General features: G+C 36.8%; 1 long non-coding RNA gene across 1 annotated transcript; it reads right to left on the bottom strand.

The window, feature by feature from the left end:
* Nucleotides 1-520: 520 nt before the first annotated feature.
* On the bottom strand, nucleotides 521-25,811 carry LOC309662789. The gene is made up of 2 exons (XR_014264964.1): nucleotides 24,548-25,811; nucleotides 521-19,226 (listed from the first exon to the last, which is right to left on the bottom strand). It is a non-coding gene; the product is annotated as an uncharacterized lncRNA (long non-coding RNA).
* Between the last annotated feature and the right edge of the window lie 1,197 nt (nucleotides 25,812-27,008).

The raw sequence follows: 27,008 nt of genomic DNA, 5'->3' as shown, positions 1-27,008 counted from the left end.
GTCCTGGGATGGCTGAATTCACACTGGCTGACAGGCTGACAGCTCTGCAGCCTCAAATGTCACCAAGAGATAGATCTGATCAGGCAGACTTCACATTGACCTGGTAGGAGATGAATCAAGAATGATGAAATGATAAATTACTTTGTTTTATAACAAAAAAACTTAAACCAAGTGAACTGTTATGCAAATTTAGCCCATTTTGCAGACATTAAAATTTGATATTGGAAATAGTTTAAATGGCTTCAAAACTCAGTGCTTTTTCTCTAGAATACTGTATTATGTTTTACTCTATATTTATTACTAATATAATGCTATGAAAAACACCCAGAATTTGGGAAACTGTACTGTGCAATGTGATAGCACTAATAGATTTTGGAGTGCTTGGTAGGCAAGTAGTAGGGCCCTAGAGCAAGCCAGTAGAAATTTATGCTTTCTTTCCTTCTCACTAAGAAACACAAACGAAGACTTGGGAAATCTCTTAGAGTTGGTGTGGCTAAGGAGACAACAATTAAATGTAGTGTGTGATCTTGGGTTGAATCCTAGAACTGAAAAAGGATGTTAGTGGAAAAGTGGTAAGATTTGAGCACGGAATGTAGTATAGTTAACAGTATTGTACAAATATCAATTTCTTAACTTTGACCATTGCACTTATTGTTATGTAAGGTGTTGAGATTAGGGGAAGAGGGGTAACATATATATAAAAACTCTTTGTGTTAATTTGCATCATTTCTAAAGTCTAAAATTAAGTCTAAAATTAATTTAAAATAAAAATAAAATAGGTAATATTGATACAAGAGAATATATAATATATATTAAATATGTACATATATAGTAAATTCACTCTCTCTCCAACACACACACACAAACACACACACACATGCATGCACTTGCCATCCTAAAAACAATTCTGCTGCAAATTACACAGAAAATCAAGGTAAAATACAACAGCATATTCTCAAAGAAGAAGTTGAAAACCAGAATGGTAAGCATGAAGTGTCCTGATATGCCAGCTTTTCTGAGAGAATTTGATGATCTCTATCCCCAAGAGCAGTAGTTCTCAAGCATCAGTGTGTATCAGAGTCACCTGGAGAGTGTTAAAACACACATGGCTGGGGCTCACTCTCAAGGTATCTGACTCAACAGGTCTGGACTGGGGCCCAGGAATATGCATTTCTAACAAGTTCCCTGGTGACACAGATGCTGCTGGTCCAGAGAAGACCCACTGAGAATCAGTGAAGTGAGAAATGGGGAACTAAGAGGTAGAGCAGATGCCAGCAAGGATTTCATACACATGACTCCCCCAACACAGTCTTGTCAAGGTTATCATGGCCTCTATGTTTAAAAAAAATGAAACTCCAAGGATCAATTCTATCCCTCACCTTACATGAGCTATCAGTAGCCTTTGCCACATATGAGTGTTTTCTCTTTTTGAAATATTTTCTCAAGTTGTGTTCTACAACACTAACTCTCTTGATTTCTTTTTCTAACTTCACTGGCCTTGACTCCTCAGTCTCCTTTCCCTGTTCCTCCACATCTTCCAAGCTTTAAGTGCTAAAGTAGTCAAACAGCATCTTATGCTAAAACTCATAAATGTATACCTCCAGTTAGACCTCTCCAGTGAATTCCCAACTCATATATTCATTTTTCTCCCTAGACATTTTCATTTAGATGTCTAATAGATTTATAAAAGTTAAATGACTTTGTATTCCTCTCCCCATAAACTGCGTGTTCCACAGGATTCCCTATCCCAAAGAGAAGCAATTCAAAGTATTTCTAGTTTTTCAGGGAAAAAAAGTTGGATTTAGTTGTTCTTCCCTGTATTGCATTCTGCTTTTATTGGTCTCCCAGCTTCACTTCTTGCTTTTTTCCATCTAGCAGAGAGAAAACTCTCTTAAATTGTAAATGGGATCACATCACATTGTAGTCTAAATCTTACCAAAGTCAACATCTTTTCAACTGTTAAAAGCTCCTCTCCTCTTGCCCTGTCGCTCACTGACACAAGCTCCTAACAACCTCTTTCCTCCCACCCAAATCCTCCCTCTTTGTAGTTCTTTAAAGTTATTCAACTTGCTCCTCCATTGACAGGCACTTGCTTCTCTATCTGCCTAAAACATTCTTCTCCCATTCCTTTAATCCTTCAGGACTTTATTCAAAAGTTGTTTTAATAGGCTCTCCATGTCTACCCTGTACAAGATCATGGGCTTCCAAGACTCCTTGTCCCTTTTGCTATGCTTTATTTTTTTCCGTAACACTTTTTGCAAACTTACACACTATGCAATTAATTGTACATTGTATATTTCTCTCTACAGAAAAATAGATAACAAGAACGTAAGTACATAACATCAGGGACTTTGTCTACATCATTCACTGCTCTATTCCCACACCTTAAATGGTTCCTGGCATACTATTGTTGGTCAATAAATATTTGCTAAATAAATGAAATTACCCAGGTTGCAGGTCAGATAGACAGATGAAAAATCTCAAAGATTGGTTAAGAGATATGGAAAACAAAATGAATAGGTCTAATATTTGTCTAATAGGGGCTCTAAAAAAAGAGAATTTGTAGAATGAAGCAGAGGCAATATTTGGAATAAATGGCTGATAACTTTACAGAATTTATGTAAGGCATGAATCTTCAGAATTAAAGAATGTAATGAATCTCAAATAGCATAAATAAAATGAGATCGCATACACTTTAAAAGATTATGGTGAAACCAGAGAACATCAAAGACAAGAATAAGATCTTCAAGGAAGTCAAAGAAAAAGGTCAGAATAGCTACAAAAGAAAGCTACACTACAGCAAATTTTTGACATAAAAATGAAGGCCAGAAGACAGAGATATTAGAATAAAAGCATTGAGATAAAATAATGTTTATATACTAGCATCTTGCAAGAACAAGAAATGAACAAATAAATTTTCTGACCAAAAAAACAGTGATTCACCTGTAAACCTAAACTTCCTAAAGTTTATCCTAAAAGATAAACTTTAGGAAGAAAGAAAGTGAGATGGAAGAAGAAATGATGAGTAAACAAATAGGTACATATTTGGTAACTAAAATATATATAATGTAGAAAACACAATGTCTTACAAAATCAAAAATTATTGAAATAGAATACTGGAAAAATTACATGTACGGCTAAGGACAGTTGAAGAAAACTAATTTTCTATTGTTCAGGAAGGAAGAGACTCACTTTATAATTTGCCAAGTATTTATGTAACAATATATTAAAAATAGAGACAGAGTGGGAGAAAGGGGATACAATGTTTTAAAATTAACCAAAGAAAACAAGAGAGAAAGAGAGAAATAAAGAGAGAGAAGCCTACAAAAACTGGAAAATAAAAAAGCACAAAATATGGTGACAAAACAAATCCATATACAAAACAAATAACAGTAATAAATGCAATAAATGTAAATTATTAAAAGCACTAACTTAAAGAAAGTTTATCATACTGGATTCAAACATTAAGTAATTACTCCAAAAACATAAGTCCATAGAAATGTTGAATGTTAAAAAAAAGAAAAAAATACATATATTTGTCAAATTCTAACCAGAAAAGTTAGTGAAGTTATATTATTAGGCAAAATAGACTTTGAGGGGAAAAGCATTACTACAGATTAGTAGGGCCAGTACATAAGGATAAAACTAGTTGAGGAGAAAAAGTAATTCTAAAGCTGTATGCCAGAATTTCCAGCCAATGGACCCAGAACATTGGGGTACCCTGGTGACTCATTGTTGTACCATGCAATACTGATGAATGTATATCATGATAAAATTTTAAAGCAATGTTTGCAATAACTTAAAACTTTACAATGGCTAAAATTATATTTGGACATTATTAGTATGACTTCCTTTGTAAATTATCTAAATTCAAACAAACACTCTTATTTTATTTTGTCACCTTGATCACATTTATACCTCTGCACTAAAGAGTGCTCTGCACTATCTACACCACATAACACCTGCTCTTGACCTCTGGCTTAATCACCCCAACTAGTCCATTTGCCAGTTTAGATCTAATTTTTTAAATATTCAGTTAACTTCTTTGTACTGTGTTTGCATGTATACATTAATATCCAAAATAAGAATCTTTAAATTTCATTTGCCTTTAGCTTTTACGTTCTTCCTAATATGCACAGTATGTATGATTGGAAACTAAGTCCTTATTGTTACTGGCATTGTTAATTTTTTTTCTCAAGCATTTTTTCTTTATTTTTTATTTTTTTTAACAGCTTTATTAGGGTATAATTGCTTTACAATGGTGTGTTAATTTCTGCTTTATAACAAAGTGAATCAGCTATACATATACATATATCCCCATATCTCCTCCCTCTTGCGTCTCCCTCCCACCTTCCCTATCCCACCTCTCTAGGTGGTCACAAAGCACCGAGCTGATCTCCCTGTGCTATGCGGCTGCTTCCCACTAGCTATCTATTTTACATTTGGTAGTGTATATATGTCCATGACACTCTCTCACTTCATCCCAGCTTCCCCTTCCCCCTGCCCGTGTCCTCAAGTCCATTTTCTACGTCTGCATCTTTATTCCTATCCTGCCCCTAGGTTCTTCAGAACCTTTTTTTTTTTTTTTTAATTGATACAGCTACTATGGAGAACAGTATGGAGGTTCCTTAAAAAACTAAAAATAGAACTAACATATGACCCAGCAATTCCACTACTGGGCATATACCCTGAGAAAACCATAATTCAAAAAGAGACATGTACCACAATGTTCATTGCAGCTCTATTTACAATAACTAGGACATGGAAGCAACCTAAGTGTCCATCGACAGATGAACGGATAAAGAAGATGTGGCACATATATACAATAGAATATTACTCAGCCATAAAAAGAAACGAAGTTGAGTTATTCGTAGTGAGGTGGATGGACCTAGAGTCTGGCATTGTTAATTTTGTTATCTGCTATTAGAAGTTCCAAAGTAGAATATAAGTTATACTTATTTTTACTTCCTAATTTATTTGGTTTTGTTTTCTTGTTTATTGGCTTTGATATGGTGAATAGCTAAAGTAGGAAGGAATCTGATTCTATGAAATTTCTAATGAATTATTCTTTGCTTGTTTATTTTTTAGAGTACTTTCAGATTCACAGAAAAACTCAGCAGAAAATACAGAGAGCTCCCATATACCCCCTGAACCATCCCCTCACACATACACAACCTCCTTGCTATCAACATCCCATACCAGTGGTCCATTTGTTGTAATCAATGAACTTACATTGACACATCATTATCACCCAAAGTCCATAGTTTACATTAAAGTTCACTTTTGGTTTTGTACATTCTATGGGTTTTAACAAATGTATAATGACACGTATCCACCATTACAGCATCATACAGAAGAGTTTCACTGACTGAAAATCCTCTGTGCTCTGCCTGTATGTCCCTCCTTTCTCCCTAACCCCTAGAAACCACCTATCTTTTTACTGTCACCATAGTTTTGCCTTTTCCAGAATGGCATATCATTGGAATCATGCAATATGTAGCCTTTTCAGACTGGCTTCTTTCACTTAGTAATATGCATTTAAGTTTCCTCCATGTCTTTTTATGGCTTGCTAGATCATTGCTTTTTAGTGCTGAATAATATTCCATTTTCTGGATATACTACAGTTTTATACATACATTCAGCTACTGAAGGACATCTTGGCTGCTTCCAAGTTTTGGCAATTATGAATAAAACTACTACAAACATCCATGTGCAGGTTTTCGTGTGAATGTGTTTTCATTTCATTTGGGTAAGCACCAAGGAGCACTGTTATTGTTTGCTTTTAAAAATTGAAAACATTTTAAAATAGATAGCTATTGGGAAGCAGTCACATAGCACAGGGAGATCAGCTCAGTGCTTTAAGACCAGCTAGAAGGGTGGGATAGGGAGGGTGGGAGGGAGGGAGACGCAAGAAGGAAGAGATATGGGGATATATGTATATGTATAACTGATTCACTTTGTTATAAAGCAGAAACTAACACACCATTGTAAAGCAATTATACTCCAATAAAAATGTTAAGAAAAAAAATTAAAAACATTTTACAAAAGAATATTTGAAAACAATAAAAATACTTATTAAACAGGGCTCTATCATCTACTGTTTCAACTATAGTATATTTATCAAAAATAGTTTGTTGTATATGAATTAAATAATATTTATATTTTGTGGATTTTTATCTCAAATATGGATTTGTGTGCTTCAATAAGTCTTCTGTTCCTCAGCCTAAATTGTTCCAAACAAACTATACCAGCACCTTAAACCCAACAAGCTATTTGAAGCAGAAAAGAGAAAGAGAGAGACAGACAAAGTATTTTTTTAAGTGTTCGCATTTACAAATTATAAAACATATGAATTTAATTAGATTGGTCACCAAAGTATCAGGTCAAATATATAAAGCAACAATGAACTGAGTTACAAAGAGAAGTTGATAAATCTACACTTCTCTCAGTAATTGATAGATCAAAACTACCCTCTTCATCACACACACACAAAAAAAAGACATCAAAGATGAAAACACTGCATAAGCCCTCTATTTCTTCGTACACTATATTTTCCTATTTTATTGGGTTTTATGCTTACAATAGCTCCAAGCCATTTCTTTTGCCCTTCTGCAATCAACTTGTATTATTGCATCATTTCTTTATTGTCAGATCAAATTACACTTTTATTCTGTTCTGCATTCTAATCCTCACAATTGTCTTACTCTAGCTTCTATACTCAGATATTTTCAATGCTCCTTAGCTGTTCTTTTCCTTTAGCTCCCGCTTCCTCTAGCATGAAAGTTTTATTTAAATTTATTTCTGTCTCTTTTCTGATCTAAATTTATCTTAACTATTATTTACAGTTTACTCATATTAACTTAATATACCATTTTATTTATTTCAAACCAAACTACCTATTTAAATGTTATATTTTTAAAGCTTTAAAAAACTAAAAGTGTAACCAAATCATATTTAAACGAGTTCTAAAATAATGCTCATAATAGTTGACCCATACAATACAAGTCACTTTATTTGGGGCTTTAGGGAGAACAAATGTACACATAAAAGATTAAATAGATAAAACTCGCAATGTGATTGTGTGAAAACTCTGCACCTATTTCTTTTTGGACCAAAAATATTGAATTTAGTTTTACAGTATATTAGTCCACATGATACTCTCTGTTAGTAGTATTTTAATACAGTACTAGTTACTTGGAAAAATTAAAAACAACAAGTTTCAGCCTACAGTTAGGAGATCTCTGGAAAGAAGCCTGGTATGTAGACAAAATATTATATAAGTAATAAATTAGAAACTATTCACAGAAACAAGTTTTTCAGATTTTGACTAATTTTTTTTTTACCTTTTTAACATTATATCCAAGTACAAACCTAGATTTTTTTTCAGTATAAACATATATTTGCTAGTGGCTGAGGTGGGCCCTAGCACTCTGCATTCTAACAACCACCCCCAGGTGATTCCGAGACACTAGGGTAGATTATATCAATACATTCTCCACAGAAGGGTATTGTCTAGAAGGGTGTGAAAATTATTACTTGGGAGAGAAAAATACCTTCAATATTACAGGGCTTACACCAAAGCTCTCCCCTACTAAACAAGATCTTATTCCTTAGTATTTAATTTCATGGGAGAAGAGCAAATGTCCAAAAATTTCTCTTATGAGAGCCTAAGAAAAAAAAGTTGAGAAACATGGGGGTTGATCAACAAGGATAAGGGAAGCATGAAAGCCTTTGTAGATGAAAAGAACACTGATCCGAGCCCTTTAAAAAATGAGTAGCACTGAGAAAAGCAAAATGCAGAAGAGGAAGTGAGTTCCAATCGAATCCACGCCCACTTCTCAACTGCACTGACCAGAGCAACTCTAGTATGAAAACAGGGTCAAGAAAAGAGTAAGATCAAAAACTTTAATTCAAAAGTTATTGGGCCGGTTCATTATCTCAAAAGGACAGAAGTAGTTGTTGTCTCAGAAGTGAGTAAAATAAAATCCTAGTTAAAACTGCTGGGTGTCCAGAGCAGTATGTAGAAGTGGCACTGAGCATCAGATCCAAAGTGGTTGTGTGAATCCCACTACTGGAATCAAGACACTAACAGTTTAGGATTCAGGAAAATCAGAATAAGTTTGGAAAATGAGGTCCAAGATACATGAAAAAAAAAAGGATTTAGAACATATAGGGTGAACAATAAAGGAAAAAGAAAAGTTCACTTTGGGTTCTAGTTGCCTGGTACAATGAGTGTGTGTGTGTTTGTGTGTGGGGGGGTGAGATATGTACAGTGATTGCATAGATCAATATGCAATCTGTTATTACTGGTTTGTTCCCTTTACCAGTATAGAATTCACTTGTTGCTGGTTTACTACTATATCTCCATCATCAAGCACATAATAGATGTTCAATAAACATGTGTTGAAGGGATAAATCTAGGATATGGTAGGACTGCCATTGCTGTCCTTGAAAATCTAGCTTTGTCCTTTAGGCCTGCATATATTAACTTTATGAGACAAGGAACATTTCAGAATATAATGAAATCTGTACCTGTGCATGTATACCTGTTTGTGCACAATTTCTGGGGATCCCCAGTTGCCTAGTACCCTTCTATAGAAGAGCCACTGTTGCAAGCACTCGGGGAGTTTGACATTTCTGAATAACGACTTCCAGTTGGTTAACATCAAAAAATTCTTTTTACAAAATGGCAAAAATCACAAGGAGTGATTCTATCTCTGCAGTGGCATTTAAACTTGATGTTCCTTCAGGCCATTTCCTTGTCTTTCCCTTGTCATAGTGGTTCCTATACTACCCAAAATCTAACACCCAGAATTTCACACTAAGAACCCAAGAGGAGGTCAGAGAGGTTTTATCAATTAGTGATCACACCCAAACTGGATCAACTTTATGCTCAGAATCATGACCAAAATCTAAAATCAACCCTGTCTCTCCTTTCAAATTAATATGAAGATCTTGGACCCCTGTCTGTGAAATTTCTATCCTAGAGTTTGTAAACCTTGTTTGTGCTTTTAAATAATTTAAAACAGATGAAACAATAGAAATCTCCAGCAAAGCCACATAACCTTTTCTCTAGAAATCACAATAAAACTTCTCTAAGTACATAACATTTCACTAATTACAACAACCTGAAAGGATTTAGTAGCACTTCTACCTGGTTGGCACATCAAAAATGATGCATGTCAGACCTAACAATCTTTTCATATAACTCTTGAAAGAGCCACAGCAAGATGAGAATGGAAAGCACATAACACAAAGCTTTCCTTCTCCTTCATTTTCGTCTCCCTTTTAGTTATGTCTCATACTGGCTAAATCTTTTCAGAAAGAGTAATTTAAGGACTTACAGCTGCAGAGGTGCAAAGCCAACTGCACTCTGTTTAAAGAAAGAGTGAGTCTAAGTGCTGCATTCCACACACCGGGGCACCAGGGCAGGACAGACGTTCATAAATCTCACATTCGTCTAAGGAAGTAAGACTCTGGTGCATGATGGATGTGTAACAAGCTTCTCCCAAACCTCTTTCTGGAGGCACACGTCTACTTATAAGAGCAAGAGGCCCAGGGTTGTGCGATATAGCACTTGGTCACACATTCAACAAGCTTATTTAGCGCCATCTGTAGGCAAGTCACTTTGTGTAACCTGGATGATTTAGAAGATAGCTTTACTAAGAGCTGCTGCCTGGATCGATCCTATGTGTAGAAAGGGGCAATGGCTCTTAATATATCATTATTTAAAAGATACTAGAAGGCTTCCTCTGCCTAAAACTACCACTTCTCATGGCCTGGTTTGGCTTGAATAAAAAACAGGGAACTCTGACTCCGAGACCTGCTGACCAGGCAAATTCCTATCTCTGTACAAAGCTGAGGACTTTAACTTTATAGCAGTACCTCCATGAGAAACCAGGGGATTTTAGCAGTCTACCATGCAGATTGCACATGTATTCTCTGGCATTATTTTTTTGTTGATTAAGTCAAGCAAATAAAAATAATTTCAGTTAAGACTCAGTCATCATTCTCCCCAGATACTGACAAGGGCAAGCATTCTAGTCTAGCCTAACTCAGTATAGGAAATATGAAATCCCATCTTAGAAGCCTGCTCCCTTAATCAGAGTGTAGTACCTGGATTCTTTCCAGGAAGCCATGGAGCATAAACCCCTAGGCTGTCTTCAAGTGGTGTGCTGTCTCCAAAGCAGAGCCATTATCGAAAATTCAAATCACTAAAGATAGATGGCTTTGTCACTGAGAGGAACAGTGAGATCCACTAGGGGATAGAAGAAGCTGGCCAAGATATTTAATATATGATTTTATGGAAATTAAAGGAAGAAATTAACTGTAATCAATAACTTTAAGCAGGTATTTCCAGGGTTTTATTGCATAGAATGTCAATTCTCAAGGCTTAAATAATTGCATCTTGGCAGACTAACCAGTAAAAAGAACCTGAGTTCTGATATCTGGCAGATCCAGTTTGACACTTAGTAATGTGACTTATTCTTTTATTTTCTCATTCATGCTACAGATATTTATTAGAGTTTAACATGGATCTGCGAGAAATACAGATTTACATAAGACAAACACAGCCCCTACCTTAATGGAACGCACTATCTAGTTGGGGGAGATAAAAACAGCTGTTCTTAAATAAGACACAAATATATAAATATAAATATTTATGAGACATAGTAAAGAAAATACATGATGCTCTACAAGTATTAATGGGGGCATCTGATTTAGAGATTTAAAGAATCTCCATCTTAGATTGGAAGGATAAGGAACTAATTAGGCAATTCTGGGTGTGTGTGAAAGAGTTCCAGGCAGAGAGAACTGTCTTTGCAAAATACCCTGTACATTTTTCATCTGATTGGTAAATATCACAGTTTGGTGATACTCTCTAGTGAGTTCATGGAGAAAAATTTCTCTTCTATACTGCTCATGTAAATTGGTAAAACACCTATAAAGAGAAATTTGGAAAAATCAAAGTAAATTATTAACCCACACACCTTTTGATCCATTAACTCAGTGTCTGTGACTATAGCTTATTCATGTACACATATGGCAATATGATGAATGTATTTGTAATAACATTTTGGGTTGATAATTCAAAAAATGGAAACTATTTAATATTTATCAATTGGGGGGCTAGGTCAATAAAATATAATAGATTCATCCAAAGGAATACCATGACACAAAACATCATGTAGTTATAAAAAGGAATGATGTAGTGTTAGAGGTATTAGTCGGTTGTTTTCTCTTTAGGAGACACTGCTGGGATCCTGCCTAGAGCCTCTTCACTGGGTTGGTGAACATATTCTCATACTATGATGAGTGCCAGCTGTTCAGGGATGTGACCTTCCTGGAGAACTACCTTCAGCCAATGAGAGCTTCCACTTCAAACAGATATGCCTGGGAGATTATACACCTTCCAAGACTCTAAGGATGGTTGTCTACAGCCAACATCTGACTGATTTGAGGGCATAAAAGCCAGCCCCCTTTCCTCAAGGTAAAACAATTAGTGATGTGATTACTACTCAGGACTTCTTGTGGGAACAGGTTGAAGCTTGACTTCAGGAGAAGCCCAGATGTGTCCATCTTCTTCTCCTGCTGTACTCCATCCCTCACTTATAGGTTTCCCACCTGAGAGTACTTGTTCAATAACTCATTAGAACAAAAATATCCATTTCAGTATCTGCTTCAAAAGAACCTGAACTAAGAGGGTTTTGTTTTGTTTTGCTTTCAAGATCTCCCAAACCATGAAATATATAAAACCACATTTCATAAGAAGATCATAAGTAATTGAGAAAGAAGGGGAAATGGTTTGAGATGTGGATAGCTGATCAAAACAAAAGATCCATCCACTTTTCCAAAAAAGGTTTCAAAAACAACTCAATTTATTCTGCAAGCTGAAAAATCCATTTTAATCCTTAAATGCTCAAATCAACTAATCCCTACTACCTCAAAACTATGATCAAGTTTTCTGCAGCAGTTCTTGACAACCTGACACCTGCCCTGAGGGAAAGTGGATTCCTAGAGCCTCTCAGAGCAGATAAATATGGCCCACATGCTCCCTAACAGAGCCCACAACTGGGATAGATGGAAAAAAACAACCTAAAATAAACCAAAACAAAAGGAAACAAACACAAAATCTCACCCCCGAAACAATCTCCACTGATTATACTCAGAAACAAATGGCTAGAGATACAGTGTATAGTCATTTCCATCAATTCTCTTCTGATTCCCATTCCATTGTGAAATTACCTTCCATCCATCCTTATAAGCCTCCAAGTCACATTTCTGGAATTGTTATTTCAAGCTTAACATAAACATTCATTAAACATTCTTGCCCATTGGGAACCTATAACTGAAATGATCATTTCCACAGCTGCCTTTAGTTTGCATTAATCCAATGGAGTTGAGCCACCATATGTGTAGTTCATGTTTTTGGTGCAAATTTGAAAATTACAAACCACACCTGATGGTATATGAAGGGCTGCTCCCTTATCTGTGTTTGAAAAACCTATTTTGTAAAAGTCCAGAAATATCATAGCCATTTAATATTGTGGGTCTCTAAACAATGGTGATTGATTTTGTTTGGTCTGGCAAACACAAATTATCCCATAATCATTTTAGCCTGTCAGCCATGCTTACACTGATTTGTTTGTGTTTTAGAGAAGAAAATGCAGTGACTGTTATGAAAAATGGAAAGGGTTAGAGGCAAATAAAAGATTTCTCTGTGCTGAGGAAAAATTCAGCTACTTTAATTTTCTACACTGAATGGGTTTCATTTGATATCAGAGTAAAGTGAATTTGAAAATAGAAAAGCGTACTTCACTTTTCAAGTCAACTGGTCCTTTAGACATCCATTATGAATTTTTGCTTCAGAGGCTTGCTCCATGAAAAAAAGAAAAAGCAGATGCTAAATGGGATGACAGTTTCTACCTTTCCCATTCCCAAAACAGTGCTACTTATAATGACACCACAAAAATTCAGCAATGGGTTTAACACACACACACACACACACACACACACGTAAAATATTCTCATAAATATTTTAGAGGGAAGAGGAAAAAAAGAAGAAGGAAAGAACAGAGGGAAGAAAGAAAAGAGGGAAAAAAGGAAAGGGGATAAAATAATAATCTTTGTGTTTGCATAGCTGACCCAATGACATCCGTTATCAAATAAAAGATAGTGTAACACAGTGAAAACACTAGGTCTTCCTTATGCCACTAACTAAGTCTAAGACATTGTAAGTCAGTATCCTTTTCTAGGTATCTATTTCCTTAACTGAAAATGAGCAAGCAGCTCTACTTCTTCTCCAAGTCTCCTCCTAGTGTTGAACTCCTATGATTTTAAAGTAATTTCTGCAACAGCAGGCATTTGATAAATGTCCCCATAGTACCAGCTGGAAGGTTGATAAAAGACAAAAGGGTGCCAGGTTTCCAGAGAACAGTGCATAGTTTGAAGAGTAAAGAGTCACTGAAATGTTCCAACAAAGAAAAGTGTCAAGTCAGCAATGTGGAAATACCCTTTTGGGTAAAATAAGAAACAATTATCCTCCATCAGACATTTCTGAGCAGTCACCCTGATGGTCTTTGCCATTTCAGCTTTGTCTCTGAAACATATACCTCCCACATTAGATCTAATTACTCTTCACTTTGGATACTCTAAGTTCCTCTGACTTGGCTACAAAGTTTAAATGAAAAGTATCATCTATTTTCACAATGTTCATTTTCATTGTTTGACTCTTCCTTCATTTAGAGATGGGGATAATACGGCCAATTGTGCAATGTTTTTATTAGCAAACTCTTTATATCAAAATAAAACAAACAAAACAAAAATACACATGCCAGGTATTTTTGGTATTTGCTGCTGTTGAGATTGTTTCTGAAACTGAATCTGAGTAGATATCTAAGTTTCCAGTATCTCTCTCTATAGCCCTGAAAATTTATGTATTAGTTTCAGCATTATTGTCCCTAATAATATGAAACAAATAAACCCCATCTGACTCTCATTGAGGTCTGTCTATACATTCAAATTAACTCAACATTTATTGAGCACTTCATATGTATAATGATCTCACAGGGAAACTCTGGAATAGAATGATGTGGAAGATAGCAAAATTAAAGCATAGGGTTCAAGTTTCAATGAAATTATAATTTTCTGTACTTTACTACTCAAAGGTAAGCCATATCCATCATCTATTTTGGTCCTTTAGTCCTAAAGGTCTTTGGATCTTTTGTGGTAAGCAGTGCAGGAATTCTCTCTTTTCATAGACATAAAAAAACTAGATGATTATGACTTTCCCAAGTTGCTTCAAGCTTGTGGAAGAATCAGCAATAACACACAAGGCTTTATACTAAAAGCAAAACCTCTCTCTTACACATCAGATTAAACCCATAGGCTACCAAACTTGAGTTCAAGGAGACAAACATGAAGCAATACTATTAAAGACAATAAGATATTGCATACGTGTGGCAGATAAAACATCTGGTTTAACAATTCAACAGATATTAATTGGGAACATAATATGTGTCAATTCCTATACTAGGCATCAGGAATAAAATGATGAATAAAATGTAATCTATATTCTCGAGAATCTTCAGGTCATTTCTATTATAAAAGTCAGAATAAACCACAAATTAGAAAACAAAACAGAATAATTTTTATAGTAATATTTAAAAATTAAACACATTTGTAGCCTTAATGAAATAATCAGTACCAGATTTTCACTATGGTCGTTTAAAAAAAAACCCAAAAAACTATAAAGAATGTACAAAGCATCTTTTTTTTTTTTTTTTTTAAACATTAGACAACACGCGATATAGGGCTGTGATCCCTGAGACAAGGGAGACAAATAAGTTGAGCCCTACGATGGCTCCAGGTTTCTGCCAGGAGTTACTTTCTGGACCACAGTGTAAGATACAGAACAAAACAGACACTGGCAGTTACAATGAGATTAAAAAACAGATGTCAGTGTTCGGGGAAGTGGATCCAGCTGATAATTGTGAGGCAGACTACTGGAAAATAGATAAGTATATAGGACAAACACCCACAAAAGTACAGGAATCTCCATCAGGTTTATCTTGAATCTTTAAGTCTGAGGATGGAACAACTTCTAGACAGCGGTAAATTAAAAAACTTCTAGAGATCTACAGATTCCATATGATCTTTATCAAAATTCCAAAGGTATTTTTCCCAGAAATAGAAAAGCCAATCTTCAAATTTATATATAGAATTGCAAAGAGCCCTGAATAGCGAAAACAACATTGAAAAAGAACAAAGCTGGAGGACTCACAATTTCTGATTTCAAAACTTACTCCAAACCTATAGTAATCAAAACAGTGTGGTAATGGTAGGCACATACACTAACCGAATAGACTTGAGAGTCCAGAAATAAATCCTTAAATATAGGGGCAGTTAATTTTTTACCAGAGTTCCAAGTCCATTCAATGGGAAAAGAATAGACTCTTCAAAAGATGTTTCTGGGACAGCTGGAGTCTCACAATCAACAGAATAAAGTTTGGCCCCCTAACTCACATCATATACAAAAAAGTACTGAAAATAATCAATGACCTAAATATAAGAGCTAAAACCATAAATCTTTTAGAATAAAGCATAGGATAAAATCTTCATGGCCTTGGATTAGGTAATGGATTCTTAGCAGGAGCAACAAAAACAACAAAAACAAGAAAAAATAGATAAATTTGATTTCATCAAAATTAAAAACTTTTGTGCATCAAAGGATATTATCAAAAAAGTGAAAAGACAACCCATGTAATAAGAGAAAATATTTATTATCTTCCAACTTTCCTCTAAGTCTTTGTGCATATTCATAACTGTTTTAAAGCCTTTGTCTGCCAGTTCCATCATCTCTGTCATTTCTGAGTTTGTTTCCATTGTTCAAGTTTTTTTCCTGACTATGAGTCACATTTTTCTACTTGTTTCACATATCTCAATTTTTTAATTGGATATTGAATAGTGAGAATATTAGAATGTTGAGTTTTCTGCATTTTGTTTTATATCTTTATGCATTATCAGATTTTGTTTTGGTAAACAATTAAGTTACTTGTATTTCAGCTTAATCCTTTTACATCTTGTTTCTTAAGCTTTGGTAGGCAAGATCTATAGCAGACTTCACTCAGTGGCTTGTTTAACACTACTAATAAGGTGTAAAACTTCTGGTGTCCCTGTTGAATGTCCTGGGTCCTCATTAAAATCTTGTTCCTCCGGAGAGGAAGAATTGTTTTGTTTGTTTTGTTTTAGTGTAAACAATTTGTTCATAAGAACATAGCACAATTGGCCATATTTTCCTTATCACTAAATAAAAGATGAGCCAAACAACGAAAATGAACATTTCTGACTTTAATAATTGCATCTTCTCTCTTTCTTTCTTTGTCAGTTTAGCTAAAGGTTTGCCAATTTTGTTTATCTTTTAAAAGAATGAACTTTTGGTTTTATTGATTTTTTATTGTTTTTCTGTTCTGTATTTTATTTATCTCCACTCTAATCTTTTATCATGTTCTTCCTTCTACTAGATTTAGGCCTACTTTGCTCTGGTTTTTCTACTTCCTCAAGGTGGAAAGTAGTTTATTGATTTGAGAGCTTTCTCCTTTGGAGAAAAATTCCAATTCTGATTCAGAGAGGAATTCTGACTGAAGACATTCTGTCATCATTTGATTAATTCATCTGCTCAGGCAATCATAATTTCCAATACAGTTAGACATTTATAAATTTTAAAAAATTAAATAAACTCTCACCTACACCCAGGAAGTATAGGTAAGATGGATGGACACTCTACTTCTAGGTTTCATAATCTAATGTAAGAAAAAAAACCCATCTCATTTAATGAATATTCTACCCTAAAAAACAACTCTGAAGCAGAAGAACATTGTAAAATGGCACTCCAAACTGAACTAAATATCCTCAAACATTTGGAGATATATATTTATTTAAAAGGAAAGATAAAACTAGAATCGAAAATTTGAAAATTAAGAACAAAAACTGATCCATACAAAAAAGGAACAAATTTAATGATATTTATTAAACTTAGAAGAGAAACTGAGAAAAAGGCAAACTCATCTAAGAAATAAAGAATAAATTACAAATTGACAAGGAATAATAAATCTGAGTTAAAATTTAATAGAGTGCTTTAAAGAAAATTAAAACACACACACACGAGAAAATGAAAATAAGAAAAAGGAATGAGGATCACAGAGAAAGTTGTTAAAATGGAAGACAAACCAAAAATATCCAACATACATATATTACAGTTTCCAAAAAAGTGTGCAGTAGTAAAAGAACAGGAAAAAAAAATAATTAAAGGATGTGTTACAGAAATAAGAGAAAAATGTAAATCTTTATATTGAAATGTTCCACGATGTACCTGTCAACATTGACCAGAAAGGATCAGTTCTCAGACATTTCCTCATGGGAGGAAAAGGATCATATCTAAAGCCTATATTCTGAAAAAGTAGAAAGACCACAAGTCAAAAATAGGGGGAATAGGAAGAAAGAAAAGTAGAATAAGTTAACTGATTGTTGTGGAGGAAATAGGTGGAATCAAGGATTACCATTTAAAACTGACACGCTATATAGTAAAACATCAAGTAAGAAAAAAAGGAATTGATGACAGTATGAGGTGTAAAAGTACAATATACTTTAGAACCAAAATGCAAACTTCCAAAATAAAGTTTTAGATAATAAGATCCAGCAAATAGGAAAAGAAATATAGTAAATTAACTGTAATTAACACATTAATTATAAAACAGAATAACAGAGTTGGCACCAAACATATCAATCATATCAAGAAATGTGATTACATTTAATCGACCTATTAAAAGAAAAATTATTTTCAAATTCACTTACAAAGGAAAACCTATTTATTTGCTGTTTACAATAAACATACCTTAAACAGTGATTTAGTAAGACTCCTCACAGCATGGGAAAAGTGATGGCTCATTCTAAGTGAAGCTGAAATGCCAGAATTGCTCTGGCAGACACTGGAGAAAGGCAATGAAAGGCTTGGTTCTTGGGAAGGACCAAGTTCCTTCATTTATTAAGACCATAAGTATATCACTGGTAAAAAGAAATTAGTGCCACCCTAAATATCTAAAAAGTGATGAGGAGGAACCTATTATATCCCCATTTATTTCACAAGGCCGGCTCCTGAAGAAACCAGACATATCCTGGCAGGTGATAGTAAATGATCACATACTCAAGCAAGTAATGTCCCCTATTATTGCAATCACAGTGCCAGGTGTAATATCTTTGCAACAGCTGAGTAACACGGCCTAAGATATGTGGTCAGCAGCCATTATCTGGTGAATGCGTTATTTTCTCTTGATCAGAAAAGAGAATCATAAACAGCTTTTATTTACATAGAATGGACAAAAAAGTATATTTTCAGTTTTCCCTAGGGCTAAATTAACTATCTTACCTATATTATAGTCTAGAGATCTGGGCATCCCATAAAATATCACATTAATCTATTACATTGATAACTTTACATTAATCAGGCCAGATAACACAAGGAAGCCAGCATGTTATAAGGCTTTGTAAAGCACAAGAGCTCCAGAGGGTGGGAGATAAACCCTATGAAGTTTCAGAGACCTGGTGGGACTCTTTGGGTTCTGGAGACTGTGAAGTCCACATCTAGTGATACTGGACTAGAGTTCGTATATTGGGTGATGAAAATCTTCCAACTTTGATTTAGGTCCTGGAGCAGGAAAGAGCTCTGGGAATGGTCCAAACTAACATGTAGGCAGTCCTCTGGCATGGGACACACAGCAGAGCAGATTATATGGTGTGGGATGTATCAATGGTAGAAAAAGACGTGGTCTGAGGTTTGTGACAAGCCCCAGTGGGAGAATCACAGTAAATTTGGTGTTCTAAAATAAAACCACGACATCTCTTAAAACCTTTTAAAAAACAGTCCCTGCCCTCATAGAGACAGAATTCTTGACCATGGTTCATAAAGCACTATTTCTTGCTGACACCAACCCCCTTGACTGCACCAGGCCCTCTTCATTCTGAAAGGGACAACAGTTTTTCCTCATGGATATAGATAACTGTTCTGGGTACAATTTCACTTTTCCTGCCCACAAGGTGTCAGCACCATCATTTTCCAAAGGCCTGTGCCATATTTTACTTACCAGCATGGAATCTCACTTGGTATTTAACAGGCCAGGGAACCTACTCCAAAGCAAAGGCAGTGTAAGAATGGAACCATAACTATGGGACTCCCTGGTCATATTAATACACTGCACCCGAAAGCTGCTGACCTGGTAGAGTGTTTCCTGCTGAAGGCATAGCTGAAGTACTCCATAGTTTGAAGGCAATACATGCAAATACAGTGCCCTCCTCCAGAATGCAGTATATGTGCTGATTCAAAGATCTCCATATGGCAGTGTGTCCACAATGGGAAGAGTAGAGGGGTCCAAAAACCAGAAAGTGGGAGCAAGAATGACCCCACTCACCATTCTTCTCAATATTCCACTGTGAGCCACGTACTTCTTGTTCCTGCAACTCTAGTTTCCTCAGAGTCCGAAGCTCTCATACTCAAAGGGGACACACTCTCAGGAGGAACAAAGCAAGAGCACCATTGATTTGTAAGCTACAGCTGTTGACCAGGCACTGACGACCCCTTGGATCTAGGAATCAATGGCAAGAAGAGGAATAACTGTCTTAGCAAGAGCAAGAGACCTGGATTATCAGGAGGAGGGAAGTTTGCTGATACACTAGAAAAGCAGGGAAGAAAATAGGTAAATCCACAGGATCTACTTGGGCAGCTCTTAGTACTGCTTTTCTCCGTTGGGACGGTAAATGAACAAGTATAGTACCCCTGATCTCATATTGGAGTTCGGGGGTCCTTGGCTGTTGGGAACAGGGGCTTAGACTCCTCATATATGAGGCTGTAAATCACAGTATTAGTAAATCACAGAAGCCAGCAGAGGTGGTAGTGGAAGGTGAGGAGAACCTAGAATGGACGGTGGAGAAAAGAGAAAATAGCTATTAATTGTAGCCCTGAGACTCTCTTACATGTTTTGTTTCCCATAAGGGACAGAAGTTCACTGGTCTCCTAAAAAAGCTGCTTTCTGAAGGTATATGGAGAAGGAGATCTAAATATTGAGAGGGATGGGATGTGATAGGCAAAAAAAAAATGTTATTTTTTTTTTTATCCAGATCCTCCTTCCAGGAAATATGGACCATGAGGTTGCAGAGAGTGCAGTCAGGAGCCCCCAGTTCTTAGCTCCTTTAGGATCTGCCCCAAATGCAGACCCAAGCTACCTCACCCATGGGCATGGACTTCCCATGAAAACTCACATCTGGTAACTGAGCTAAATAGGTGTAAAGTCTCAGCCATTTTTCTTGTTACAGGACAGCTCTGACAGGCAAAATAGAATCTATCTCAGCCTCTTCTAAGAATCAAAGCTATGGCACTTGGATATTTCCAAAGGCAAAGAACAAAATATTTATTAAACAATGGTCTTCCTGCTCTAACACTTATGCAACAAGCCTAAAAATGATCTCATATGTTGGTCCTATCACAATGGAATTTTTGGAGTGTGGCACTTTTGTGTGAGGAAAAATGTTATGAATTCAATTAATGGTGTTCAGTGGTATATGTCATTATTTTAATGAGTTGAATTATAATGGAGTAGATTTTTACACTCCAGGATGATTTTATAATTGATAAAATCACCTTTCTCAAATAACCTCCTCTCTTAGCTACTCAATTCCATATTGTTGGTTTTCTTTCTCAGTTTCCCTATAATACATATCTCATATTATAAGAATGAGAAGGAGTGTCCTTCCCATATAAAATTAATCCTTAAGCAGAAGTTTTTGCTGCCAGTGGGTTAGAGGGCCTTTCCTTTGTAAAGTCAGCCTGGGAACACTGATTCATGGCAATGATTTGAGACAGAACACTAGACTCAAGGAGTCCAAAATTCTTATTCTATGTATGATCTTAAATTTATTTAATCGCCCTGACACATAGTAGCCTTATCTTTTCTATAGAGATCATATTACCTGCCCTATATGACCATATTATTATTGTAGGATCTGAAACGTTCTCATAAGAAAGTGCATGGAAAAGTTAATGATAGAGAGAGACCTTCAAGATGGTTGAAGAGTAAGACATGGAGATCAATCTCCTACCCACAAATACATCAGAAATACATCTACATGTGGAACAACTCCTACAGAACAACTACTGAATGCTGGCAGAAGACCTCAGACTTCCCGAAAGGCAAGAAACTCCCCCACGTACCTGGGTAGGGCAAAAGAAAAAAGAAAAAACAGAGACAAAAGAATAGGGATGGGACCTGCACCAGTGGGAGGGAGCCATGAAGGAGGAAAGGTCTCCACACACTAGGAGCCCCTTCGCGGGCGGAGACTGCGGGTGGCGGAGGGGGAGCTTCAGAGCCACGGAGGAGAGCGCAGCCACAGGGGTGCGGAGGGCAAAGCGGAGAGATTCCCGCACAGAGGCTCGGCGCCGAGCAGCACTCACCAGCCCGAGAGGCTTGTCTGCTCCCCCGCCGGGGCGGGCGGGCCTGGGAGCTGAGGCTCGGGCTTCCGTCGGATCCCGGGGAGAGGACTGGGGCTGGCGGCGTGAACACAGCCTGAAGGGGTTAGTGCGCCACAGCTAGCCGGGAGGGAGTCCAGGAAAAAGTCTGCAGCTGCCGAAAAGGCAAGAGACTTTTTCTTGCCTCTTTGTTTCCTGGTGCGCGAGGAGAGGGGATTCAGAGCGCCGCCTAAACGAGCTCCAGAGATGGGTGCGAGCCGCGGCGATCAGCGCGGACCCCAGAGGCGGGCATGAGACGCTAAGGCTGCTGCTGCCGCCACCAAGAAGCCTGTGTGCGAGCACAGGTCACTCTCCACACCGCCCCTCCCGGGAGCCTGTGCAGCCCGCCACGGCCAGGGTCCCGTGATCTGGACACAACTTCCCCGGGAGAACGCACGGCACGCCTCGGGCTGGTGCAACGTCACGACGCCGCCTCTGCCGCCGCAGGCTCGCCCCGCCTCCTCTGTACCCCTCCCTCCCCCGCCCCGGCCTGAGTGAGCCAGAGCCCCCGAAGCAGCTGCTCCTTTAACCCCCTCCTGTCTGAGCGAAGAACAGACACCCTCAGGCGACCTACACACAGAGGCGGGTCCAAATCCAAAGCTGAACCCCGGGAGCTGTACGAACAAAGAAGAGAAAGGGAAATGTCTCCCAGCAGCCTCAGGAGCAGCGGATTAAAGCTCCACAAACAACTTGATGTGCCTGCATCTGTTGGATACCTGAATAGACAACGAATCATCCCAAATTCAGGAGGTGGACTTTGGGAGCAGGATATATTATTTTTTCCCCTTTTCCTCTTTTTATGAGTGTGTATGTGTATGCTTCTGTGTGAGATTTTGTGTATAGCTTTGCTTTCACAATTTGTCCTAGGGTTCTGTCTGTTTTTTGTTTTTGTTTTTGTTTTTGTTTTCAGTATAGTTTTTGGCAGTTGTTATCACTGGTGGATTTGTTTCTGGGTCTGGTTGCTCTCCTCTTTCTTTCTTTTTTTAAATTAATTTTTAATATTTTTAAAAATTTTTTATTTTAATAACTTTTCTTTTCTTTCTTTCTCTCCCTCTTTCTTCCTTTTTCTTTCTTTCTTTCTTTCTCTCTCTCTCTCTTTCTTTCTCTCTCTCTCTCTCCTCCCTTCCTTCCTTCCTTCCTTCCTTCCTTCCTTCCTTCCTTCCTTCCTTCCTTCCTTTCTTCCTTTCTTTCTTTCTTTCTTTCTTTCTTTCTTTCTTTCTTTCTTTCTTTCTTCTTTCTTTCTCCCTTTTCCTCTGAGCCGTGTGGCTGACAGACCAGGTGTCAGGCCTGTGCCTCTGAGGTGGGAGAGTCAAGTTCAGGGCACTAGTCCATCAGAGACCTCCCGGCTCCACAAAATATCAAACGGTGAAAGCTCTCCCAAAGATTCCCATCTCAAAACTAAGACCCAGCTCCAATCAACAACCAGCAAGCTACAGTGCTGGACACCCTATGCCAAACAACTAACAGCACAGGAACATAACCCCACCCATGAGCAGATAGGCGGCCTAAAATCTTAATAAAGTCATAGATACCCCAAAACACACCACCAGACATGGACCTGCCACCAGAAAGACAAGATCCAGCCTCATCCACCAGAACACAGACACCAGTCCCCTCCACCAGGAAGCCTACACAATCCACTGAACAAACCATAGCCACTGGGGGCAGACACCAAAAACAACGGGAACTACAAACCTGCAGAATGCAAAAAGGAGACCCCAAGCACAGTACGTTAAACAAAATGAGATGACAAAGAAACACACAGCAGATGAAGGAGCAAGGTAAAAACCCACCATCCCAAATAAATGAAGAAGAAATAGGCAGTCTACCTGAAAAAGAATTCAGAGTAATGGGAGTAAAGATTATCCAAAATCTTGGAAATAGGATGGAGAAAATACAAGAAACGTTTAACAAAGACCTAGAAGAACTAAAAAGCACACAAACAATGATGAACAACAAATGAATGAAATTTAAAATTCTCTAGAAGGAAACAATAGCAGAATAACTGAGTCAGAAGAATGGATAAGTGACCTGGAAGATAAAAGAGTGCAAATAACTATAGCAGAGAAGAATAAAGAAAAAAGAATGAAAAAACTCGAGGACAGTCTCAAAGACATCTGGGACAACATTAATGCACGAACATTCGAATTATAGGCGTCCCAGAAGAAGAAGAGAAAAAAGAAAGGGACTGAGAAAATATTTGAAGAGATTATAGTTGAAAACTTCCCTCATATGGGAAAGGAAATAGTTAATCAAGTTCAGGAAGTGCAGAGAGTCCCATACAGGATAAATCCAAGGAGAAACACGTGAAGACACATGTTAATCAAATATCAAAAATTAAATACAAGGAAAAAATATTAAAAGGAGCAAGGGAAAAACAACATATAACATACAAGAGAATCCCCATAACGTTAACAGCTGATCTTTCAGCACAAACTCTAAGCCAGAAGGGAGTGGCAGGACATATTTAAAGTGAAGGAAGGGAAAAACCTAAAACCAAGTTTACTCTACCCAGCAAGGATCTTATTCAGATTCGATGGAGAATTTAAAAGCTTTACAGACAAGCAAAAGCTAAGAGAAATCAGCCCCACCAAACCAGCTTTACAACAAATGCTAAAAGAACTTCTCTAGGCAGGAAACACAAGAGAAGGAAAAGACCTACAATAAAAAACCCCCCAAAAATTAAGAAAATGGTACTAGGAACATACATATCAATAACTACCTTAAATGTAAATGGATTAAATGCTCCAACCAAAAGACATAGGCTGGCTGAATGGATACCAAAACAAGACCCATATATATGTTGTCTACAAGAGACCCACTTGATACCTAGGGACACATACAGACTGAAAGTGAGGGGCTGGAAAAAAATATTCCATGCAAATGGAAATCAAAAGAAAGCTGGAGTAGCAATTCTCATATCAGATAAAATAGACTTTAAAATAAAGACTATTACAAGAGACAAAGAAGGACACTACATAATGATCAAGGGACCAATCTAAGAAGAAGATATAACAATTGTAAATAATTATGCACTCAACAGAGGAACACCTCAATACATAAGGCAGATGCTAACAGCCATAAAAGGGGAAATCAACAGTAACACAATCATAGTAGGGGACTTTAACAGCCCACATTCACCAATGGACAGATCATCCAATATGAAAATCAATAAGGAAACACAAGCTTTAAATGATACATGAAACAAGATGGACTTAATTGATATTTATAGGACATTCCATCCAAAAACAACTGAATACACTTTCTTCTCAAGTGCTCATGGAACATTCTCCAGGATAGATCACATCTTGGATCACAGATCAAGCATTGGTAAATTTAAGAAAACTGAACTCTTATCAAGTATCTTTTGCAACCACAATGCTATGAGACTAGATATCAATTACAGGAAGAAAAAAAAAAACTGTAAAAAATACAAACACATGGAGGCTAAACAGTACACTATTAATAACCAAGAAATCGCTGAAGATATCAAAGAGGAAATTAAAAAATACCTAGAAACAAATGACAATGAAAACACAATGACCCAAAACCTATGGGATGCACCAAAAGCAGTTCTAAGAGGGAAGTTTATAGCAATGCAATCCTACCTCAAGAAACAAGAAACATCTCAAATAAACAACCTAACCTTAACCCTGATACATTTAGAGAAAGACGAACAAAAAACCCCCAAGTTAGCAGAAGGAAAGATATCATAAAAATCAGGTCAGAAATAAATGAAAAAGAAATGAAGGAAACAATAACAAAGATCAATAAAACTAAAAGCTTGTTCTTTGAGAAGATAAACAAAATTGATAAACCATTAGCCAGACTTATGAAGAAAAATAGGGAGAAGACTCAAATCAACAGACTTAGAAATGAAAAAGGAGAAGTAACAATTGACACTGCAGAAATACAGAGGATCTTGAGAGATTGCTACAAGCAACTATATGCCAATAAAATGGACAACCTGGAAGAAATGGACAAATTCTTAGAAAAGCACAAACTTCTGTGACTGAACCAGGAAGAAATAGAAAATATAAACTGACCAATCACAAGCACTGAAATTGAGACTGTGATTAAAAATCTTCCAACAACAAAAAAGCCGAAGACCAGATGGCTTCACAGGTGAATTCTATCAAACATTTAGAGAAGAGCTAACACCTATCCTTCTCAAACTCTCTCAAAATATAGCAGAGAGAGGAACACACCCCAACTCATTCTATGAGGCCACCATCACCCTGATACCAAAACCAGACAAAGATGTCACAAAGAAAGAAAACCACAGGCCAATATCACTGATGAACATAGCTGCAAAAATCCTCAACAAAATACTAGCAAACAGAACCCAACAGAACATTAAAAGGATCATACACCATGATCAAGTGGGGTTTATTCCAGGAATGCAAGGATTCTTCAATATATGCAAATCAATCAACGTGATATACCATATTAACAAACTGAAGGAGAAAAACCATATGATCATCTCAATCGATGCAGAGAAAGCTTTCGACAAATTTCAACGCCGATTTATGATAAAAACCCGGCAGAAAGTAGGCATAGAGGGAACTTTCCTCAACATAATAAAGGCCATATATGACAAACCCACATCCAACATCGTCCTCAATGGTGAAAAATTGAAACCATTTTCACTAAGATCAGGAACAAGAAAAGGTTGCCCACTCTCACCACTATTATTCAACATAGTTTTGGAAGTTTTAGCCACAGTAATTAGAGAAGAAAAAGACATAAAAGGAATCCAAATTGGAAAAGAAGAAGTAAAGCTGTCACTGTTTGCAGATGACATGATACTATACATAGAGAATCCTAGAGATGCTACCAGAAAACTACTAGAGCTAATCAATGAATTTGGTAAAGTAGTAGGATACAAAATTAATGCACAGAAATCTCTGGCATTCCTATACACTAATGATGAAAAATCTGAAAGTGAAATTAAGAAAACACTCCCATTTACCACTGCAACAAAAAGAATAAAATATCTAGGAATAAACCTGCCTAAGGAGACAAAAGACCTGTATGCAGAAAATTATGACACTGATGAAAGAAATTAAAGATGATACAAATAGATGGAGAGATATACCATGTTCTTGGATTGGAAGAATCAACATTGTGAAAATGACTCTACTACCCAAAGCAATCTACAGATTTAATGCAATCCCTATCAAACTCCCACTGGCATTTTTCACAGAACTAGAACAAAAAATTTCACAATTTGTATGGAAACACAAAAGACCCCGAATAGCCAAAGCAATCTTGAGAACGAAAAATGGAGCTGGAGGAATCAGTCTCCTTGACTTCAGACTATACTACAAAGCTACAGTAATCAAGACAGTATGGTACTGGCACAAAAACAGAAATATAGATCAATGGAACAGGATAGAAAGCCCAGAGATAAACCCACGCACATATGGTCACCTTATCTTTGATAAAAGAGGCA

The sequence above is a fragment of the Balaenoptera physalus genome, assembly GCF_965194825.1.
Source record: "Balaenoptera physalus genome assembly, chromosome: 6".
Classification (NCBI taxonomy): Eukaryota; Metazoa; Chordata; class Mammalia; order Artiodactyla; family Balaenopteridae; genus Balaenoptera; species Balaenoptera physalus.
Note: the sequence above shows the minus strand (reverse complement) of the source record. Positions and strands in the feature narration are given on the sequence as shown.